Source organism: Anomaloglossus baeobatrachus, unplaced genomic scaffold (assembly GCF_048569485.1).
Source record: "Anomaloglossus baeobatrachus isolate aAnoBae1 unplaced genomic scaffold, aAnoBae1.hap1 Scaffold_2884, whole genome shotgun sequence".
NCBI classification, from domain to species: domain Eukaryota; kingdom Metazoa; phylum Chordata; class Amphibia; order Anura; family Aromobatidae; genus Anomaloglossus; species Anomaloglossus baeobatrachus.
This window is the reverse complement of record NW_027442341.1, coordinates 101575-120092: the sequence shown is the minus strand read 5'-3', so window position 1 is coordinate 120092 and position 18518 is coordinate 101575. Positions and strand designations below refer to the sequence as shown.

General features: G+C 47.0%; 14 non-coding genes and 1 pseudogene across 14 annotated transcripts; all 15 read left to right on the top strand.

Annotated features, from left to right (window-relative positions):
* The first annotated feature begins 133 nt into the window (after nucleotides 1-133).
* On the top strand, nucleotides 134-324 carry LOC142266582 (U2 spliceosomal RNA). Its single transcript, XR_012732644.1, has one exon. It is a non-coding gene; the product is annotated as a U2 spliceosomal RNA (small nuclear RNA).
* Nucleotides 325-1441: 1117 nt separating this feature from the next.
* LOC142266581 (U2 spliceosomal RNA) lies at nucleotides 1442-1632 on the top strand. Its single transcript, XR_012732643.1, has one exon. It is a non-coding gene; the product is annotated as a U2 spliceosomal RNA (small nuclear RNA).
* Nucleotides 1633-2749: 1117 nt separating this feature from the next.
* Nucleotides 2750-2940, top strand: LOC142266580 (U2 spliceosomal RNA). The gene has a single exon (XR_012732642.1). It is a non-coding gene; the product is annotated as a U2 spliceosomal RNA (small nuclear RNA).
* Nucleotides 2941-4057: 1117 nt separating this feature from the next.
* On the top strand, nucleotides 4058-4248 carry LOC142266579 (U2 spliceosomal RNA). The gene has a single exon (XR_012732641.1). It is a non-coding gene; the product is annotated as a U2 spliceosomal RNA (small nuclear RNA).
* Nucleotides 4249-5365: 1117 nt separating this feature from the next.
* On the top strand, nucleotides 5366-5556 carry LOC142266578 (U2 spliceosomal RNA). Its single transcript, XR_012732640.1, has one exon. It is a non-coding gene; the product is annotated as a U2 spliceosomal RNA (small nuclear RNA).
* Nucleotides 5557-6673: 1117 nt separating this feature from the next.
* Nucleotides 6674-6864, top strand: LOC142266596 (U2 spliceosomal RNA). Its single transcript, XR_012732656.1, has one exon. It is a non-coding gene; the product is annotated as a U2 spliceosomal RNA (small nuclear RNA).
* A 1117-nt stretch (nucleotides 6865-7981) lies between these two features.
* LOC142266575 (U2 spliceosomal RNA) lies at nucleotides 7982-8172 on the top strand. The gene has a single exon (XR_012732638.1). It is a non-coding gene; the product is annotated as a U2 spliceosomal RNA (small nuclear RNA).
* A 1117-nt stretch (nucleotides 8173-9289) lies between these two features.
* On the top strand, nucleotides 9290-9431 carry LOC142266625 (U2 spliceosomal RNA; annotated as a pseudogene).
* A 696-nt stretch (nucleotides 9432-10127) lies between these two features.
* LOC142266612 (U2 spliceosomal RNA) lies at nucleotides 10128-10320 on the top strand. The gene has a single exon (XR_012732668.1). It is a non-coding gene; the product is annotated as a U2 spliceosomal RNA (small nuclear RNA).
* Nucleotides 10321-11437: 1117 nt separating this feature from the next.
* Nucleotides 11438-11628, top strand: LOC142266574 (U2 spliceosomal RNA). Its single transcript, XR_012732637.1, has one exon. It is a non-coding gene; the product is annotated as a U2 spliceosomal RNA (small nuclear RNA).
* A 1117-nt stretch (nucleotides 11629-12745) lies between these two features.
* Nucleotides 12746-12936, top strand: LOC142266573 (U2 spliceosomal RNA). The gene has a single exon (XR_012732636.1). It is a non-coding gene; the product is annotated as a U2 spliceosomal RNA (small nuclear RNA).
* Nucleotides 12937-14053: 1117 nt separating this feature from the next.
* LOC142266572 (U2 spliceosomal RNA) lies at nucleotides 14054-14244 on the top strand. The gene has a single exon (XR_012732635.1). It is a non-coding gene; the product is annotated as a U2 spliceosomal RNA (small nuclear RNA).
* Nucleotides 14245-15538: 1294 nt separating this feature from the next.
* Nucleotides 15539-15738, top strand: LOC142266616 (U2 spliceosomal RNA). Its single transcript, XR_012732672.1, has one exon. It is a non-coding gene; the product is annotated as a U2 spliceosomal RNA (small nuclear RNA).
* Nucleotides 15739-16855: 1117 nt separating this feature from the next.
* On the top strand, nucleotides 16856-17046 carry LOC142266571 (U2 spliceosomal RNA). Its single transcript, XR_012732634.1, has one exon. It is a non-coding gene; the product is annotated as a U2 spliceosomal RNA (small nuclear RNA).
* A 1117-nt stretch (nucleotides 17047-18163) lies between these two features.
* Nucleotides 18164-18354, top strand: LOC142266598 (U2 spliceosomal RNA). Its single transcript, XR_012732658.1, has one exon. It is a non-coding gene; the product is annotated as a U2 spliceosomal RNA (small nuclear RNA).
* Nucleotides 18355-18518: the final 164 nt, after the last annotated feature.

The following is an 18518-nucleotide window of genomic DNA, read 5'->3' as shown; positions in this document are numbered from 1 at the left end:
AGCCTTTTCAAGGGTTGGCTTGGGTGACAAAATGTCTTGTGTAGGCGTGGGTTTGTCTCCCTCTCGCTCTCTCTCCCTAAGATGTGTCCGGCATAGGCCAGGGTGCCACTCGAGGCCCAAACCAATTCTGGTTATCGCTTCTCGGCCTTTTGGCTAAGATCAAGTGTAGTATCTGTTCTTATCAGTTTAATATCTGATACGTCCCCTATCTGGGGACCATATATTAAATGGATTTTTAGAACAGGGAGATGGAAAAAGAGCTTGCTCTGTCCACTCCACGCATTGACCTGGTATTGCAGTACCTCCAGGAACGGTGCACCCCTTCTTAACCCAGTTTCCAAAAGCAGAACTCGATTCACCTGATTCATATTAGCCCGATTAGCGAATTGAAATGAATTTTTATCTAACACACTTTTTACTTGCTTTATTCATCCAAATAGCAAACTCATCACCACTCAACTTCACCAACTCTGCTATGTCCCGTGCAGTATCTTGTTGTCAGTCTAATCTAGATCATGTGTAATTGAATGGAATAGATCCCTTTTGGACAAAGTGGAGTCAGATGCTGCAGTGACCACAGGTGTGAGAGGATCTACAATTGGCATCTGGTGTTATCTCTCTGCTTCCACTCCAAATAAAGTTACCTGTTGTTACCTGAACGTCAAATACTAAGAATGGGCGGCCTATGAAAGAATTAGTACTTTCATTAAGTATACTAAACCGGCTAATTGGGAATAGACAAACTGTAAAAAGCCCTCTGAGAAAGCCCCTCTCTAACCTTTGTTAGTAAGCTTTTCTGTAGCCTGCCTGTTGATGTATTTTCGGTTTGAACAGTGCACAACATGAAGAGACGGAACACTGGCGGCTTGTCACAATGCCCCCCGATGACATCACAATAGCGCTGCTGCCTAGAAAACAAGCTGCGCAGAAGAAGTTGTTCTTTGGGTGGGAGGGTGGGCTAGTGGAAGGAGGGGGCAATCTCTTTTTTTCCCGGGTGGTAGGGGGATGACAGGAGAAGGGAAGCGGGTGGTGAGAAAGGTACAGAGGGCAGGGTTTGGGGGCTGGGAAGGAAAGGGAAAAGATTAGGGTTTGGGGATGATGAAAGGGCTTTCTACGGGTAAGGATGGCAAAGGGTGGCAGTGACGGAAAGTCAGGCAACCTGTCCTGTCCGTCTTTTTGTATCGTGAATTGGAAAGACTGCAAGGGGGAGGGGAGTTGCTTGCGCCCTAAAGGAGGAGTTATTCAGATTCATTGCAGTGGGCGGCGGCTGCAAAACGCACCATTCTTCTTGTTTTTGCTCTGCAAAGCAGCCTTTTCAAGGGTTGGCTTGGGTGACAAAATGTCTTGTGTAGGCGTGGGTTTGTCTCCCTCTCGCTCTCTCTCCCTAAGATGTGTCCGGCATAGGCCAGGGTGCCACTCGAGGCCCAAACCAATTCTGGTTATCGCTTCTCGGCCTTTTGGCTAAGATCAAGTGTAGTATCTGTTCTTATCAGTTTAATATCTGATACGTCCCCTATCTGGGGACCATATATTAAATGGATTTTTAGAACAGGGAGATGGAAAAAGAGCTTGCTCTGTCCACTCCACGCATTGACCTGGTATTGCAGTACCTCCAGGAACGGTGCACCCCTTCTTAACCCAGTTTCCAAAAGCAGAACTCGATTCACCTGATTCATATTAGCCCGATTAGCAAATTGAAATGAATTTTTATCTAACACACTTTTTACTTGCTTTATTCATCCAAATAGCAAACTCATCACCACTCAACTTCACCAACTCTGCTATGTCCCGTGCAGTATCTTGTTGTCAGTCTAATCTAGATCATGTGTAATTGAATGGAATAGATCCCTTTTGGACAAAGTGGAGTCAGATGCTGCAGTGACCACAGGTGTGAGAGGATCTACAATTGGCATCTGGTGTTATCTCTCTGCTTCCACTCCAAATAAAGTTACCTGTTGTTACCTGAACGTCAAATACTAAGAATGGGCGGCCTATGAAAGAATTAGTACTTTCATTAAGTATACTAAACCGGCTAATTGGGAATAGACAAACTGTAAAAAGCCCTCTGAGAAAGCCCCTCTCTAACCTTTGTTAGTAAGCTTTTCTGTAGCCTGCCTGTTGATGTATTTTCGGTTTGAACAGTGCACAACATGAAGAGACGGAACACTGGCGGCTTGTCACAATGCCCCCCGATGACATCACAATAGCGCTGCTGCCTAGAAAACAAGCTGCGCAGAAGAAGTTGTTCTTTGGGTGGGAGGGTGGGCTAGTGGAAGGAGGGGGCAATCTCTTTTTTTCCCGGGTGGTAGGGGGATGACAGGAGAAGGGAAGCGGGTGGTGAGAAAGGTACAGAGGGCAGGGTTTGGGGGCTGGGAAGGAAAGGGAAAAGATTAGGGTTTGGGGATGATGAAAGGGCTTTCTACGGGTAAGGATGGCAAAGGGTGGCAGTGACGGAAAGTCAGGCAACCTGTCCTGTCTGTCTTTTTGTATCGTGAATTGGAAAGACTGCAAGGGGGAGGGGAGTTGCTTGCGCCCTAAAGGAGGAGTTATTCAGATTCATTGCAGTGGGCGGCGGCTGCAAAACGCACCATTCTTCTTGTTTTTGCTCTGCAAAGCAGCCTTTTCAAGGGTTGGCTTGGGTGACAAAATGTCTTGTGTAGGCGTGGGTTTGTCTCCCTCTCGCTCTCTCTCCCTAAGATGTGTCCGGCATAGGCCAGGGTGCCACTCGAGGCCCAAACCAATTCTGGTTATCGCTTCTCGGCCTTTTGGCTAAGATCAAGTGTAGTATCTGTTCTTATCAGTTTAATATCTGATACGTCCCCTATCTGGGGACCATATATTAAATGGATTTTTAGAACAGGGAGATGGAAAAAGAGCTTGCTCTGTCCACTCCACGCATTGACCTGGTATTGCAGTACCTCCAGGAACGGTGCACCCCTTCTTAACCCAGTTTCCAAAAGCAGAACTCGATTCACCTGATTCATATTAGCCCGATTAGCGAATTGAAATGAATTTTTATCTAACACACTTTTTACTTGCTTTATTCATCCAAATAGCAAACTCATCACCACTCAACTTCACCAACTCTGCTATGTCCCGTGCAGTATCTTGTTGTCAGTCTAATCTAGATCATGTGTAATTGAATGGAATAGATCCCTTTTGGACAAAGTGGAGTCAGATGCTGCAGTGACCACAGGTGTGAGAGGATCTACAATTGGCATCTGGTGTTATCTCTCTGCTTCCACTCCAAATAAAGTTACCTGTTGTTACCTGAACGTCAAATACTAAGAATGGGCGGCCTATGAAAGAATTAGTACTTTCATTAAGTATACTAAACCGGCTAATTGGGAATAGACAAACTGTAAAAAGCCCTCTGAGAAAGCCCCTCTCTAACCTTTGTTAGTAAGCTTTTCTGTAGCCTGCCTGTTGATGTATTTTCGGTTTGAACAGTGCACAACATGAAGAGACGGAACACTGGCGGCTTGTCACAATGCCCCCCGATGACATCACAATAGCGCTGCTGCCTAGAAAACAAGCTGCGCAGAAGAAGTTGTTCTTTGGGTGGGAGGGTGGGCTAGTGGAAGGAGGGGGCAATCTCTTTTTTTCCCGGGTGGTAGGGGGATGACAGGAGAAGGGAAGCGGGTGGTGAGAAAGGTACAGAGGGCAGGGTTTGGGGGCTGGGAAGGAAAGGGAAAAGATTAGGGTTTGGGGATGATGAAAGGGCTTTCTACGGGTAAGGATGGCAAAGGGTGGCAGTGACGGAAAGTCAGGCAACCTGTCCTGTCCGTCTTTTTGTATCGTGAATTGGAAAGACTGCAAGGGGGAGGGGAGTTGCTTGCGCCCTAAAGGAGGAGTTATTCAGATTCATTGCAGTGGGCGGCGGCTGCAAAACGCACCATTCTTCTTGTTTTTGCTCTGCAAAGCAGCCTTTTCAAGGGTTGGCTTGGGTGACAAAATGTCTTGTGTAGGCGTGGGTTTGTCTCCCTCTCGCTCTCTCTCCCTAAGATGTGTCCGGCATAGGCCAGGGTGCCACTCGAGGCCCAAACCAATTCTGGTTATCGCTTCTCGGCCTTTTGGCTAAGATCAAGTGTAGTATCTGTTCTTATCAGTTTAATATCTGATACGTCCCCTATCTGGGGACCATATATTAAATGGATTTTTAGAACAGGGAGATGGAAAAAGAGCTTGCTCTGTCCACTCCACGCATTGACCTGGTATTGCAGTACCTCCAGGAACGGTGCACCCCTTCTTAACCCAGTTTCCAAAAGCAGAACTCGATTCACCTGATTCATATTAGCCCGATTAGCGAATTGAAATGAATTTTTATCTAACACACTTTTTACTTGCTTTATTCATCCAAATAGCAAACTCATCACCACTCAACTTCACCAACTCTGCTATGTCCCGTGCAGTATCTTGTTGTCAGTCTAATCTAGATCATGTGTAATTGAATGGAATAGATCCCTTTTGGACAAAGTGGAGTCAGATGCTGCAGTGACCACAGGTGTGAGAGGATCTACAATTGGCATCTGGTGTTATCTCTCTGCTTCCACTCCAAATAAAGTTACCTGTTGTTACCTGAACGTCAAATACTAAGAATGGGCGGCCTATGAAAGAATTAGTACTTTCATTAAGTATACTAAACCGGCTAATTGGGAATAGACAAACTGTAAAAAGCCCTCTGAGAAAGCCCCTCTCTAACCTTTGTTAGTAAGCTTTTCTGTAGCCTGCCTGTTGATGTATTTTCGGTTTGAACAGTGCACAACATGAAGAGACGGAACACTGGCGGCTTGTCACAATGCCCCCCGATGACATCACAATAGCGCTGCTGCCTAGAAAACAAGCTGCGCAGAAGAAGTTGTTCTTTGGGTGGGAGGGTGGGCTAGTGGAAGGAGGGGGCAATCTCTTTTTTTCCCGGGTGGTAGGGGGATGACAGGAGAAGGGAAGCGGGTGGTGAGAAAGGTACAGAGGGCAGGGTTTGGGGGCTGGGAAGGAAAGGGAAAAGATTAGGGTTTGGGGATGATGAAAGGGCTTTCTACGGGTAAGGATGGCAAAGGGTGGCAGTGACGGAAAGTCAGGCAACCTGTCCTGTCCGTCTTTTTGTATCGTGAATTGGAAAGACTGCAAGGGGGAGGGGAGTTGCTTGCGCCCTAAAGGAGGAGTTATTCAGATTCATTGCAGTGGGCGGCGGCTGCAAAACGCACCATTCTTCTTGTTTTTGCTCTGCAAAGCAGCCTTTTCAAGGGTTGGCTTGGGTGACAAAATGTCTTGTGTAGGCGTGGGTTTGTCTCCCTCTCGCTCTCTCTCCCTAAGATGTGTCCGGCATAGGCCAGGGTGCCACTCGAGGCCCAAACCAATTCTGGTTATCGCTTCTCGGCCTTTTGGCTAAGATCAAGTGTAGTATCTGTTCTTATCAGTTTAATATCTGATACGTCCCCTATCTGGGGACCATATATTAAATGGATTTTTAGAACAGGGAGATGGAAAAAGAGCTTGCTCTGTCCACTCCACGCATTGACCTGGTATTGCAGTACCTCCAGGAACGGTGCACCCCTTCTTAACCCAGTTTCCAAAAGCAGAACTCGATTCACCTGATTCATATTAGCCCGATTAGCGAATTGAAATGAATTTTTATCTAACACACTTTTTACTTGCTTTATTCATCCAAATAGCAAACTCATCACCACTCAACTTCACCAACTCTGCTATGTCCCGTGCAGTATCTTGTTGTCAGTCTAATCTAGATCATGTGTAATTGAATGGAATAGATCCCTTTTGGACAAAGTGGAGTCAGATGCTGCAGTGACCACAGGTGTGAGAGGATCTACAACTGGCATCTGGTGTTATCTCTCTGCTTCCACTCCAAATAAAGTTACCTGTTGTTACCTGAACGTCAAATACTAAGAATGGGCGGCCTATGAAAGAATTAGTACTTTCATTAAGTATACTAAACCGGCTAATTGGGAATAGACAAACTGTAAAAAGCCCTCTGAGAAAGCCCCTCTCTAACCTTTGTTAGTAAGCTTTTCTGTAGCCTGCCTGTTGATGTATTTTCGGTTTGAACAGTGCACAACATGAAGAGACGGAACACTGGCGGCTTGTCACAATGCCCCCCGATGACATCACAATAGCGCTGCTGCCTAGAAAACAAGCTCCGCAGAAGAAGTTGTTCTTTGGGTGGGAGGGTGGGCTAGTGGAAGGAGGGGGCAATCTCTTTTTTTCCCGGGTGGTAGGGGGATGACAGGAGAAGGGAAGCGGGTGGTGAGAAAGGTACAGAGGGCAGGGTTTGGGGGCTGGGAAGGAAAGGGAAAAGATTAGGGTTTGGGGATGATGAAAGGGCTTTCTACGGGTAAGGATGGCAAAGGGTGGCAGTGACGGAAAGTCAGGCAACCTGTCCTGTCCGTCTTTTTGTATCGTGAATTGGAAAGACTGCAAGGGGGAGGGGAGTTGCTTGCGCCCTAAAGGAGGAGTTATTCAGATTCATTGCAGTGGGCGGCGGCTGCAAAACGCACCATTCTTCTTGTTTTTGCTCTGCAAAGCAGCCTTTTCAAGGGTTGGCTTGGGTGACAAAATGTCTTGTGTAGGCGTGGGTTTGTCTCCCTCTCGCTCTCTCTCCCTAAGATGTGTCCGGCATAGGCCAGGGTGCCACTCGAGGCCCAAACCAATTCTGGTTATCGCTTCTCGGCCTTTTGGCTAAGATCAAGTGTAGTAACTGTTCTTATCAGTTTAATATCTGATACGTCCCCTATCTGGGGACCATATATTAAATGGATTTTTAGAACAGGGAGATGGAAAAAGAGCTTGCTCTGTCCACTCCACGCATTGACCTGGTATTGCAGTACCTCCAGGAACGGTGCACCCCTTCTTAACCCAGTTTCCAAAAGCAGAACTCGATTCACCTGATTCATATTAGCCCGATTAGCGAATTGAAATGAATTTTTATCTAACACACTTTTTACTTGCTTTATTCATCCAAATAGCAAACTCATCACCACTCAACTTCACCAACTCTGCTATGTCCCGTGCAGTATCTTGTTGTCAGTCTAATCTAGATCATGTGTAATTGAATGGAATAGATCCCTTTTGGACAAAGTGGAGTCAGATGCTGCAGTGACCACAGATGTGAGAGGATCTACAATTGGCATCTGGTGTTATCTCTCTGCTTCCACTCCAAATAAAGTTACCTGTTGTTACCTGAACGTCAAATACTAAGAATGGGCGGCCTATGAAAGAATTAGTACTTTCATTAAGTATACTAAACCGGCTAATTGGGAATAGACAAACTGTAAAAAGCCCTCTGAGAAAGCCCCTCTCTAACCTTTGTTAGTAAGCTTTTCTGTAGCCTGCCTGTTGATGTATTTTCGGTTTGAACAGTGCACAACATGAAGAGACGGAACACTGGCGGCTTGTCACAATGCCCCCCGATGACATCACAATAGCGCTGCTGCCTAGAAAACAAGCTGCGCAGAAGAAGTTGTTCTTTGGGTGGGAGGGTGGGCTAGTGGAAGGAGGGGGCAATCTCTTTTTTTCCCGGGTGGTAGGGGGATGACAGGAGAAGGGAAGCGGGTGGTGAGAAAGGTACAGAGGGCAGGGTTTGGGGGCTGGGAAGGAAAGGGAAAAGATTAGGGTTTGGGGATGATGAAAGGGCTTTCTACGGGTAAGGATGGCAAAGGGTGGCAGTGACGGAAAGTCAGGCAACCTGTCCTGTCCGTCTTTTTGTATCGTGAATTGGAAAGACTGCAAGGGGGAGGGGAGTTGCTTGCGCCCTAAAGGAGGAGTTATTCAGATTCATTGCAGTGGGCGGCGGCTGCAAAACGCACCATTCTTCTTGTTTTTGCTCTGCAAAGCAGCCTTTTCAAGGGTTGGCTTGGGTGACAAAATGTCTTGTGTAGGCGTGGGTTTGTCTCCCTCTCGCTCTCTCTCCCTAAGATGTGTCCGGCATAGGCCAGGGTGCCACTCGAGGCCCAAACCAATTCTGGTTATCGCTTCTCGGCCTTTTGGCTAAGATCAAGTGTAGTATCTGTTCTTATCAGTTTAATATCTGATACGTCCCCTATCTGGGGACCATATATTAAATGGATTTTTAGAACAGGGAGATGGAAAAAGAGCTTGCTCTGTCCACTCCACGCATTGACCTGGTATTGCAGTACCTCCAGGAACGGTGCACCCCTTCTTAACCCAGTTTCCAAAAGCAGAACTCGATTCACCTGATTCATATTAGCCCGATTAGCGAATTGAAATGAATTTTTATCTAACACACTTTTTACTTGCTTTATTCATCCAAATAGCAAACTCATCACCACTCAACTTCACCAACTCTGCTATGTCCCGTGCAGTATCTTGTTGTCAGTCTAATCTAGATCATGTGTAATTGAATGGAATAGATCCCTTTTGGACAAAGTGGAGTCAGATGCTGCAGTGACCACAGGTGTGAGAGGATCTACAATTGGCATCTGGTGTTATCTCTCTGCTTCCACTCCAAATAAAGTTACCTGTTGTTACCTGAACGTCAAATACTAAGAATGGGCGGCCTATGAAAGAATTAGTACTTTCATTAAGTATACTAAACCGGCTAATTGGGAATAGACAAACTGTAAAAAGCCCTCTGAGAAAGCCCCTCTCTAACCTTTGTTAGTAAGCTTTTCTGTAGCCTGCCTGTTGATGTATTTTCGGTTTGAACAGTGCACAACATGAAGAGACGGAACACTGGCGGCTTGTCACAATGCCCCCCGATGACATCACAATAGCGCTGCTGCCTAGAAAACAAGCTGCGCAGAAGAAGTTGTTCTTTGGGTGGGAGGGTGGGCTAGTGGAAGGAGGGGGCAATCTCTTTTTTTCCCGGGTGGTAGGGGGATGACAGGAGAAGGGAAGCGGGTGGTGAGAAAGGTACAGAGGGCAGGGTTTGGGGGCTGGGAAGGAAAGGGAAAAGATTAGGGTTTGGGGATGATGAAAGGGCTTTCTACGGGTAAGGATGGCAAAGGGTGGCAGTGACGGAAAGTCAGGCAACCTGTCCTGTCCGTCTTTTTGTATCGTGAATTGGAAAGACTGCAAGGGGGAGGGGAGTTGCTTGCGCCCTAAAGGAGGAGTTATTCAGATTCATTGCAGTGGGCGGCGGCTGCAAAACGCACCATTCTTCTTGTTTTTGCTCTGCAAAGCAGCCTTTTCAAGGGTTGGCTTGGGTGACAAAATGTCTTGTGTAGGCGTGGGTTTGTCTCCCTCTCGCTCTCTCTCCCTAAGATGTGTCCGGCATAGGCCAGGGTGCCACTCGAGGCCCAAACCAATTCTGGTTATCGCTTCTCGGCCTTTTGGCTAAGATCAAGTGTAGTATCGTTCGAAAAGGTGGTTTAAGGCTCCGGCCACCTTAGTACAATGATGCAATGCACACTGGAAGGTTGCGCTTGTTAGTACTTTGGGAGGATAGTATATCCATCTAGAGGAAACCATGGCCCTACCAGGATCGAGGCTATTAGACTGAGTAAGTGTGGGGGTTATGGTGCAATGTGCCCCAGGAATGGACACCCTGGAGGGAGTCTGAACTTGCTAGGTTGGGACCCTGGTAAGCCTCAGACTCTGTCGCACTCCGCACCTTGCCTATTCATACTTTCCAAGCATATTGCCCTATCCCGGCCTTCTGGCTAAGAAGGGAAATTTTTATAATCCCGGTCGGAGGTCCGGTCAGCTTTGGGCTGAGAAACCAACACCCGGTTGGAGGTCCGGGTCAGCTTTGGCTGAGAAACCAACACCCGGTTGGAGGTCCGGTTAGCCTTGGGCTGAGAAACCAACACCCGGTTGGAGGTCCGGTCAGCCTTGGCTGAGAAACCAACACCCGGTTGGAGGTCCGGTCAGCCTTGGGCTGAGAAACCAACACCGGTTGACGGTCCGGGCAGTCTCGGCTGCGAAACCAACGACTAGTAGCTCCCTACTCCACTTGGGTAAGATGCCTCGGTGGACGCTGGGAGCAACAACAAGGCTCAACCAGGCTTCGGCTTGGGGGAGCACCGAAGATCCCTGACCCTCGCTGTGGCCTTCTGGCTCGGAGGGACGGGGTTGATTTTTGGGGATCCTCTTCTCACGGAGGGGTCCACACGAATCCTAGCCTTTGCACTGTTTTTGGTGTGACTTCGGTCATGCATTTTTGCGGTGCTTTGGAAAGCTTCATTAAATCAATCTGTTCTTATCAGTTTAATATCTGATACGTCCCCTATCTGGGGACCATATATTAAATGGATTTTTAGAACAGGGAGATGGAAAAAGAGCTTGCTCTGTCCACTCCACGCATTGACCTGGTATTGCAGTACCTCCAGGAACGGTGCACCCCTTCTTAACCCAGTTTCCAAAAGCAGAACTCGATTCACCTGATTCATATTAGCCCGATTAGCGAATTGAAATGAATTTTTATCTAACACACTTTTTACTTGCTTTATTCATCCAAATAGCAAACTCATCACCACTCAACTTCACCAACTCTGCTATGTCCCGTGCAGTATCTTGTTGTCAGTCTAATCTAGATCATGTGTAATTGAATGGAATAGATCCCTTTTGGACAAAGTGGAGTCAGATGCTGCAGTGACCACAGGTGTGAGAGGATCTACAATTGGCATCTGGTGTTATCTCTCTGCTTCCACTCCAAATAAAGTTACCTGTTGTTACCTGAACGTCAAATACTAAGAATGGGCGGCCTATGAAAGAATTAGTACTTTCATTAAGTATACTAAACCGGCTAATTGGGAATAGACAAACTGTAAAAAGCCCTCTGAGAAAGCCCCTCTCTAACCTTTGTTAGTAAGCTTTTCTGTAGCCTGCCTGTTGATGTATTTTCGGTTTGAACAGTGCACAACATGAAGAGACGGAACACTGGCGGCTTGTCACAATGCCCCCCGATGACATCACAATAGCGCTGCTGCCTAGAAAACAAGCTGCGCAGAAGAAGTTGTTCTTTGGGTGGGAGGGTGGGCTAGTGGAAGGAGGGGGCAATCTCTTTTTTTCCCGGGTGGTAGGGGGATGACAGGAGAAGGGAAGCGGGTGGTGAGAAAGGTACAGAGGGCAGGGTTTGGGGGCTGGGAAGGAAAGGGAAAAGATTAGGGTTTGGGGATGATGAAAGGGCTTTCTACGGGTAAGGATGGCAAAGGGTGGCAGTGACGGAAAGTCAGGCAACCTGTCCTGTCCGTCTTTTTGTATCGTGAATTGGAAAGACTGCAAGGGGGAGGGGAGTTGCTTGCGCCCTAAAGGAGGAGTTATTCAGATTCATTGCAGTGGGCGGCGGCTGCAAAACGCACCATTCTTCTTGTTTTTGCTCTGCAAAGCAGCCTTTTCAAGGGTTGGCTTGGGTGACAAAATGTCTTGTGTAGGCGTGGGTTTGTCTCCCTCTCGCTCTCTCTCCCTAAGATGTGTCCGGCATAGGCCAGGGTGCCACTCGAGGCCCAAACCAATTCTGGTTATCGCTTCTCGGCCTTTTGGCTAAGATCAAGTGTAGTATCTGTTCTTATCAGTTTAATATCTGATACGTCCCCTATCTGGGGACCATATATTAAATGGATTTTTAGAACAGGGAGATGGAAAAAGAGCTTGCTCTGTCCACTCCACGCATTGACCTGGTATTGCAGTACCTCCAGGAACGGTGCACCCCTTCTTAACCCAGTTTCCAAAAGCAGAACTCGATTCACCTGATTCATATTAGCCCGATTAGCGAATTGAAATGAATTTTTATCTAACACACTTTTTACTTGCTTTATTCATCCAAATAGCAAACTCATCACCACTCAACTTCACCAACTCTGCTATGTCCCGTGCAGTATCTTGTTGTCAGTCTAATCTAGATCATGTGTAATTGAATGGAATAGATCCCTTTTGGACAAAGTGGAGTCAGATGCTGCAGTGACCACAGGTGTGAGAGGATCTACAATTGGCATCTGGTGTTATCTCTCTGCTTCCACTCCAAATAAAGTTACCTGTTGTTACCTGAACGTCAAATACTAAGAATGGGCGGCCTATGAAAGAATTAGTACTTTCATTAAGTATACTAAACCGGCTAATTGGGAATAGACAAACTGTAAAAAGCCCTCTGAGAAAGCCCCTCTCTAACCTTTGTTAGTAAGCTTTTCTGTAGCCTGCCTGTTGATGTATTTTCGGTTTGAACAGTGCACAACATGAAGAGACGGAACACTGGCGGCTTGTCACAATGCCCCCCGATGACATCACAATAGCGCTGCTGCCTAGAAAACAAGCTGCGCAGAAGAAGTTGTTCTTTGGGTGGGAGGGTGGGCTAGTGGAAGGAGGGGGCAATCTCTTTTTTTCCCGGGTGGTAGGGGGATGACAGGAGAAGGGAAGCGGGTGGTGAGAAAGGTACAGAGGGCAGGGTTTGGGGGCTGGGAAGGAAAGGGAAAAGATTAGGGTTTGGGGATGATGAAAGGGCTTTCTACGGGTAAGGATGGCAAAGGGTGGCAGTGACGGAAAGTCAGGCAACCTGTCCTGTCCGTCTTTTTGTATCGTGAATTGGAAAGACTGCAAGGGGGAGGGGAGTTGCTTGCGCCCTAAAGGAGGAGTTATTCAGAATCATTGCAGTGGGCGGCGGCTGCAAAACGCACCATTCTTCTTGTTTTTGCTCTGCAAAGCAGCCTTTTCAAGGGTTGGCTTGGGTGACAAAATGTCTTGTGTAGGCGTGGGTTTGTCTCCCTCTCGCTCTCTCTCCCTAAGATGTGTCCGGCATAGGCCAGGGTGCCACTCGAGGCCCAAACCAATTCTGGTTATCGCTTCTCGGCCTTTTGGCTAAGATCAAGTGTAGTATCTGTTCTTATCAGTTTAATATCTGATACGTCCCCTATCTGGGGACCATATATTAAATGGATTTTTAGAACAGGGAGATGGAAAAAGAGCTTGCTCTGTCCACTCCACGCATTGACCTGGTATTGCAGTACCTCCAGGAACGGTGCACCCCTTCTTAACCCAGTTTCCAAAAGCAGAACTCGATTCACCTGATTCATATTAGCCCGATTAGCGAATTGAAATGAATTTTTATCTAACACACTTTTTACTTGCTTTATTCATCCAAATAGCAAACTCATCACCACTCAACTTCACCAACTCTGCTATGTCCCGTGCAGTATCTTGTTGTCAGTCTAATCTAGATCATGTGTAATTGAATGGAATAGATCCCTTTTGGACAAAGTGGAGTCAGATGCTGCAGTGACCACAGGTGTGAGAGGATCTACAATTGGCATCTGGTGTTATCTCTCTGCTTCCACTCCAAATAAAGTTACCTGTTGTTACCTGAACGTCAAATACTAAGAATGGGCGGCCTATGAAAGAATTAGTACTTTCATTAAGTATACTAAACCGGCTAATTGGGAATAGACAAACTGTAAAAAGCCCTCTGAGAAAGCCCCTCTCTAACCTTTGTTAGTAAGCTTTTCTGTAGCCTGCCTGTTGATGTATTTTCGGTTTGAACAGTGCACAACATGAAGAGACGGAACACTGGCGGCTTGTCACAATGCCCCCCGATGACATCACAATAGCGCTGCTGCCTAGAAAACAAGCTGCGCAGAAGAAGTTGTTCTTTGGGTGGGAGGGTGGGCTAGTGGAAGGAGGGGGCAATCTCTTTTTTTCCCGGGTGGTAGGGGGATGACAGGAGAAGGGAAGCGGGTGGTGAGAAAGGTACAGAGGGCAGGGTTTGGGGGCTGGGAAGGAAAGGGAAAAGATTAGGGTTTGGGGATGATGAAAGGGCTTTCTACGGGTAAGGATGGCAAAGGGTGGCAGTGACGGAAAGTCAGGCAACCTGTCCTGTCCGTCTTTTTGTATCGTGAATTGGAAAGACTGCAAGGGGGAGGGGAGTTGCTTGCGCCCTAAAGGAGGAGTTATTCAGATTCATTGCAGTGGGCGGCGGCTGCAAAACGCACCATTCTTCTTGTTTTTGCTCTGCAAAGCAGCCTTTTCAAGGGTTGGCTTGGGTGACAAAATGTCTTGTGTAGGCGTGGGTTTGTCTCCCTCTCGCTCTCTCTCCCTAAGATGTGTCCGGCATAGGCCAGGGTGCCACTCGAGGCCCAAACCAATTCTGGTTATCGCTTCTCGGCCTTTTGGCTAAGATCAAGTGTAGTATCTGTTCTTATCAGTTTAATATCTGATACGTCCCCTATCTGGGGACCATATATTAAATGGATTTTTAGAACAGGGAGATGGAAAAAGAGCTTGCTCTGTCCACTCCACGCATTGACCTGGTATTGCAGTACCTCCAGGAACGGTGCACCCCTTCTTAACCCAGTTTCCAAAAGCAGAACTCGATTCACCTGATTCATATTAGCCCGATTAGCGAATTGAAATGAATTTTTATCTAACACACTTTTTACTTGCTTTATTCATCCAAATAGCAAACTCATCACCACTCAACTTCACCAACTCTGCTATGTCCCGTGCAGTATCTTGTTGTCAGTCTAATCTAGATCATGTGTAATTGAATGGAATAGATCCCTTTTGGACAAAGTGGAGTCAGATGCTGCAGTGACCACAGGTGTGAGAGGATCTACAATTGGCATCTGGTGTTATCTCTCTGCTTCCACTCCAAATAAAGTTACCTGTTGTTACCTGAACGTCAAATACTAAGAATGGGCGGCCTATGAAAGAATTAGTACTTTCATTAAGTATACTAAACCGGCTAATTGGGAATAGACAAACTGTAAAAAGCCCTCTGAGAAAGCCCCTCTCTAACCTTTGTTAGTAAGCTTTTCTGTAGCCTGCCTGTTGATGTATTTTCGGTTTGAACAGTGCACAACATGAAGAGACGGAACACTGGCGGCTTGTCACAATGCCCCCCGATGACATCACAATAGCGCTGCTGCCTAGAAAACAAGCTGCGCAGAAGAAGTTGTTCTTTGGGTGGGAGGGTGGGCTAGTGGAAGGAGGGGGCAATCTCTTTTTTTCCCGGGTGGTAGGGGGATGACAGGAGAAGGGAAGCGGGTGGTGAGAAAGGTACAGAGGGCAGGGTTTGGGGGCTGGGAAGGAAAGGGAAAAGATTAGGGTTTGGGGATGATGAAAGGGCTTTCTACGGGTAAGGATGGCAAAGGGTGGCAGTGACGGAAAGTCAGGCAACCTGTCCTGTCCGTCTTTTTGTATCGTGAATTGGAAAGACTGCAAGGGGGAGGGGAGTTGCTTGCGCCCTAAAGGAGGAGTTATTCAGATTCATTGCAGTGGGCGGCGGCTGCAAAACGCACCATTCTTCTTGTTTTTGCTCTGCAAAGCAGCCTTTTCAAGGGTTGGCTTGGGTGACAAAATGTCTTGTGTAGGCGTGGGTTTGTCTCCCTCTCGCTCTCTCTCCCTAAGATGTGTCCGGCATAGGCCAGGGTGCCACTCGAGGCCCAAACCAATTCTGGTTATCGCTTCTCGGCCTTTTGGCTAAGATCAAGTGTAGTTTGGGAGGGTACTACCTTGGTTGGTGCTGAAAGGTGCCAGGGTATTGCACAACTGCTGGCCTTGGGGGAGTGTGCGTCGTAGGATGTCATAGCCCTCTTGTGACGGACAGTTACCTGGGCAACGAGAGGCGGTCACTTTGTTATTTTCAAACTCATCCTTCAAAAAAAAAAAAAAAAAAAAAAAAAATCTGTTCTTATCAGTTTAATATCTGATACGTCCCCTATCTGGGGACCATATATTAAATGGATTTTTAGAACAGGGAGATGGAAAAAGAGCTTGCTCTGTCCACTCCACGCATTGACCTGGTATTGCAGTACCTCCAGGAACGGTGCACCCCTTCTTAACCCAGTTTCCAAAAGCAGAACTCGATTCACCTGATTCATATTAGCCCGATTAGCGAATTGAAATGAATTTTTATCTAACACACTTTTTACTTGCTTTATTCATCCAAATAGCAAACTCATCACCACTCAACTTCACCAACTCTGCTATGTCCCGTGCAGTATCTTGTTGTCAGTCTAATCTAGATCATGTGTAATTGAATGGAATAGATCCCTTTTGGACAAAGTGGAGTCAGATGCTGCAGTGACCACAGGTGTGAGAGGATCTACAATTGGCATCTGGTGTTATCTCTCTGCTTCCACTCCAAATAAAGTTACCTGTTGTTACCTGAACGTCAAATACTAAGAATGGGCGGCCTATGAAAGAATTAGTACTTTCATTAAGTATACTAAACCGGCTAATTGGGAATAGACAAACTGTAAAAAGCCCTCTGAGAAAGCCCCTCTCTAACCTTTGTTAGTAAGCTTTTCTGTAGCCTGCCTGTTGATGTATTTTCGGTTTGAACAGTGCACAACATGAAGAGACGGAACACTGGCGGCTTGTCACAATGCCCCCCGATGACATCACAATAGCGCTGCTGCCTAGAAAACAAGCTGCGCAGAAGAAGTTGTTCTTTGGGTGGGAGGGTGGGCTAGTGGAAGGAGGGGGCAATCTCTTTTTTTCCCGGGTGGTAGGGGGATGACAGGAGAAGGGAAGCGGGTGGTGAGAAAGGTACAGAGGGCAGGGTTTGGGGGCTGGGAAGGAAAGGGAAAAGATTAGGGTTTGGGGATGATGAAAGGGCTTTCTACGGGTAAGGATGGCAAAGGGTGGCAGTGACGGAAAGTCAGGCAACCTGTCCTGTCCGTCTTTTTGTATCGTGAATTGGAAAGACTGCAAGGGGGAGGGGAGTTGCTTGCGCCCTAAAGGAGGAGTTATTCAGATTCATTGCAGTGGGCGGCGGCTGCAAAACGCACCATTCTTCTTGTTTTTGCTCTGCAAAGCAGCCTTTTCAAGGGTTGGCTTGGGTGACAAAATGTCTTGTGTAGGCGTGGGTTTGTCTCCCTCTCGCTCTCTCTCCCTAAGATGTGTCCGGCATAGGCCAGGGTGCCACTCGAGGCCCAAACCAATTCTAGTTATCGCTTCTCGGCCTTTTGGCTAAGATCAAGTGTAGTATCTGTTCTTATCAGTTTAATATCTGATACGTCCCCTATCTGGGGACCATATATTAAATGGATTTTTAGAACAGGGAGATGGAAAAAGAGCTTGCTCTGTCCACTCCACGCATTGACCTGGTATTGCAGTACCTCCAGGAACGGTGCACCCCTTCTTAACCCAGTTTCCAAAAGCAGAACTCGATTCACCTGATTCATATTAGCCCGATTAGCGAATTGAAATGAATTTTTATCTAACACACTTTTTACTTGCTTTATTCATCCAAATAGCAAACTCATCACCACTCAACTTCACCAACTCTGCTATGTCCCGTGCAGTATCTTGTTGTCAGTCTAATCTAGATCATGTGTAATTGAATGGAATAGATCCCTTTTGGACAAAGTGGAGTCAGATGCTGCAGTGACCACAGGTGTGAGAGGATCTACAATTGGCATCTGGTGTTATCTCTCTGCTTCCACTCCAAATAAAGTTACCTGTTGTTACCTGAACGTCAAATACTAAGAATGGGCGGCCTATGAAAGAATTAGTACTTTCATTAAGTATACTAAACCGGCTAATTGGGAATAGACAAACTGTAAAAAGCCCTCTGAGAAAGCCCCTCTCTAACCTTTGTTAGTAAGCTTTTCTGTAGCCTGCCTGTTGATGTATTTTCGGTTTGAACAGTGCACAACATGAAGAGACGGAACACTGGCGGCTTGTCACAATGCCCCCCGATGACATCACAATAGCGCTGCTGCCTAGAAAACAAGCTGCGCAGAAGAAGTTGTTCTTTGGGTGGGAGGGTGGGCTAGTGGAAGGAGGGGGCAATCTCTTTTTTTCCCGGGTGGTAGGGGGATGACAGGAGAAGGGAAGCGGGTGGTGAGAAAGGTACAGAGGGCAGGGTTTGGGGGCTGGGAAGGAAAGGGAAAAGATTAGGGTTTGGGGATGATGAAAGGGCTTTCTACGGGTAAGGATGGCAAAGGGTGGCAGTGACGGAAAGTCAGGCAACCTGTCCTGTCCGTCTTTTTGTATCGTGAATTGGAAAGACTGCAAGGGGGAGGGGAGTTGCTTGCGCCCTAAAGGAGGAGTTATTCAGATTCATTGCAGTGGGCGGCGGCTGCAAAACGCACCATTCTTCTTGTTTTTGCTCTGCAAAGCAGCCTTTTCAAGGGTTGGCTTGGGTGACAAAATGTCTTGTGTAGGCGTGGGTTTGTCTCCCTCTCGCTCTCTCTCCCTAAGATGTGTCCGGCATAGGCCAGGGTGCCACTCGAGGCCCAAACCAATTCTGGTTATCGCTTCTCGGCCTTTTGGCTAAGATCAAGTGTAGTATCTGTTCTTTTCAGTTTAATATCTGATACGTCCCCTATCTGGGGACCATATATTAAATGGATTTTTAGAACAGGGAGATGGAAAAAGAGCTTGCTCTGTCCACTCCACGCATTGACCTGGTATTGCAGTACCTCCAGGAACGGTGCACCCCTTCTTAACCCAGTTTCCAAAAGCAGAACTCGATTCACCTGATTCATATTAGCCCGATTAGCGAATTGAAATGAATTTTTATCTAACACACTTTTTACTTGCTTTATTCATCCAAATAGCAAACTCATCACCACTCAACTTCACCAACTCTGCTATGTCCCGTGCAG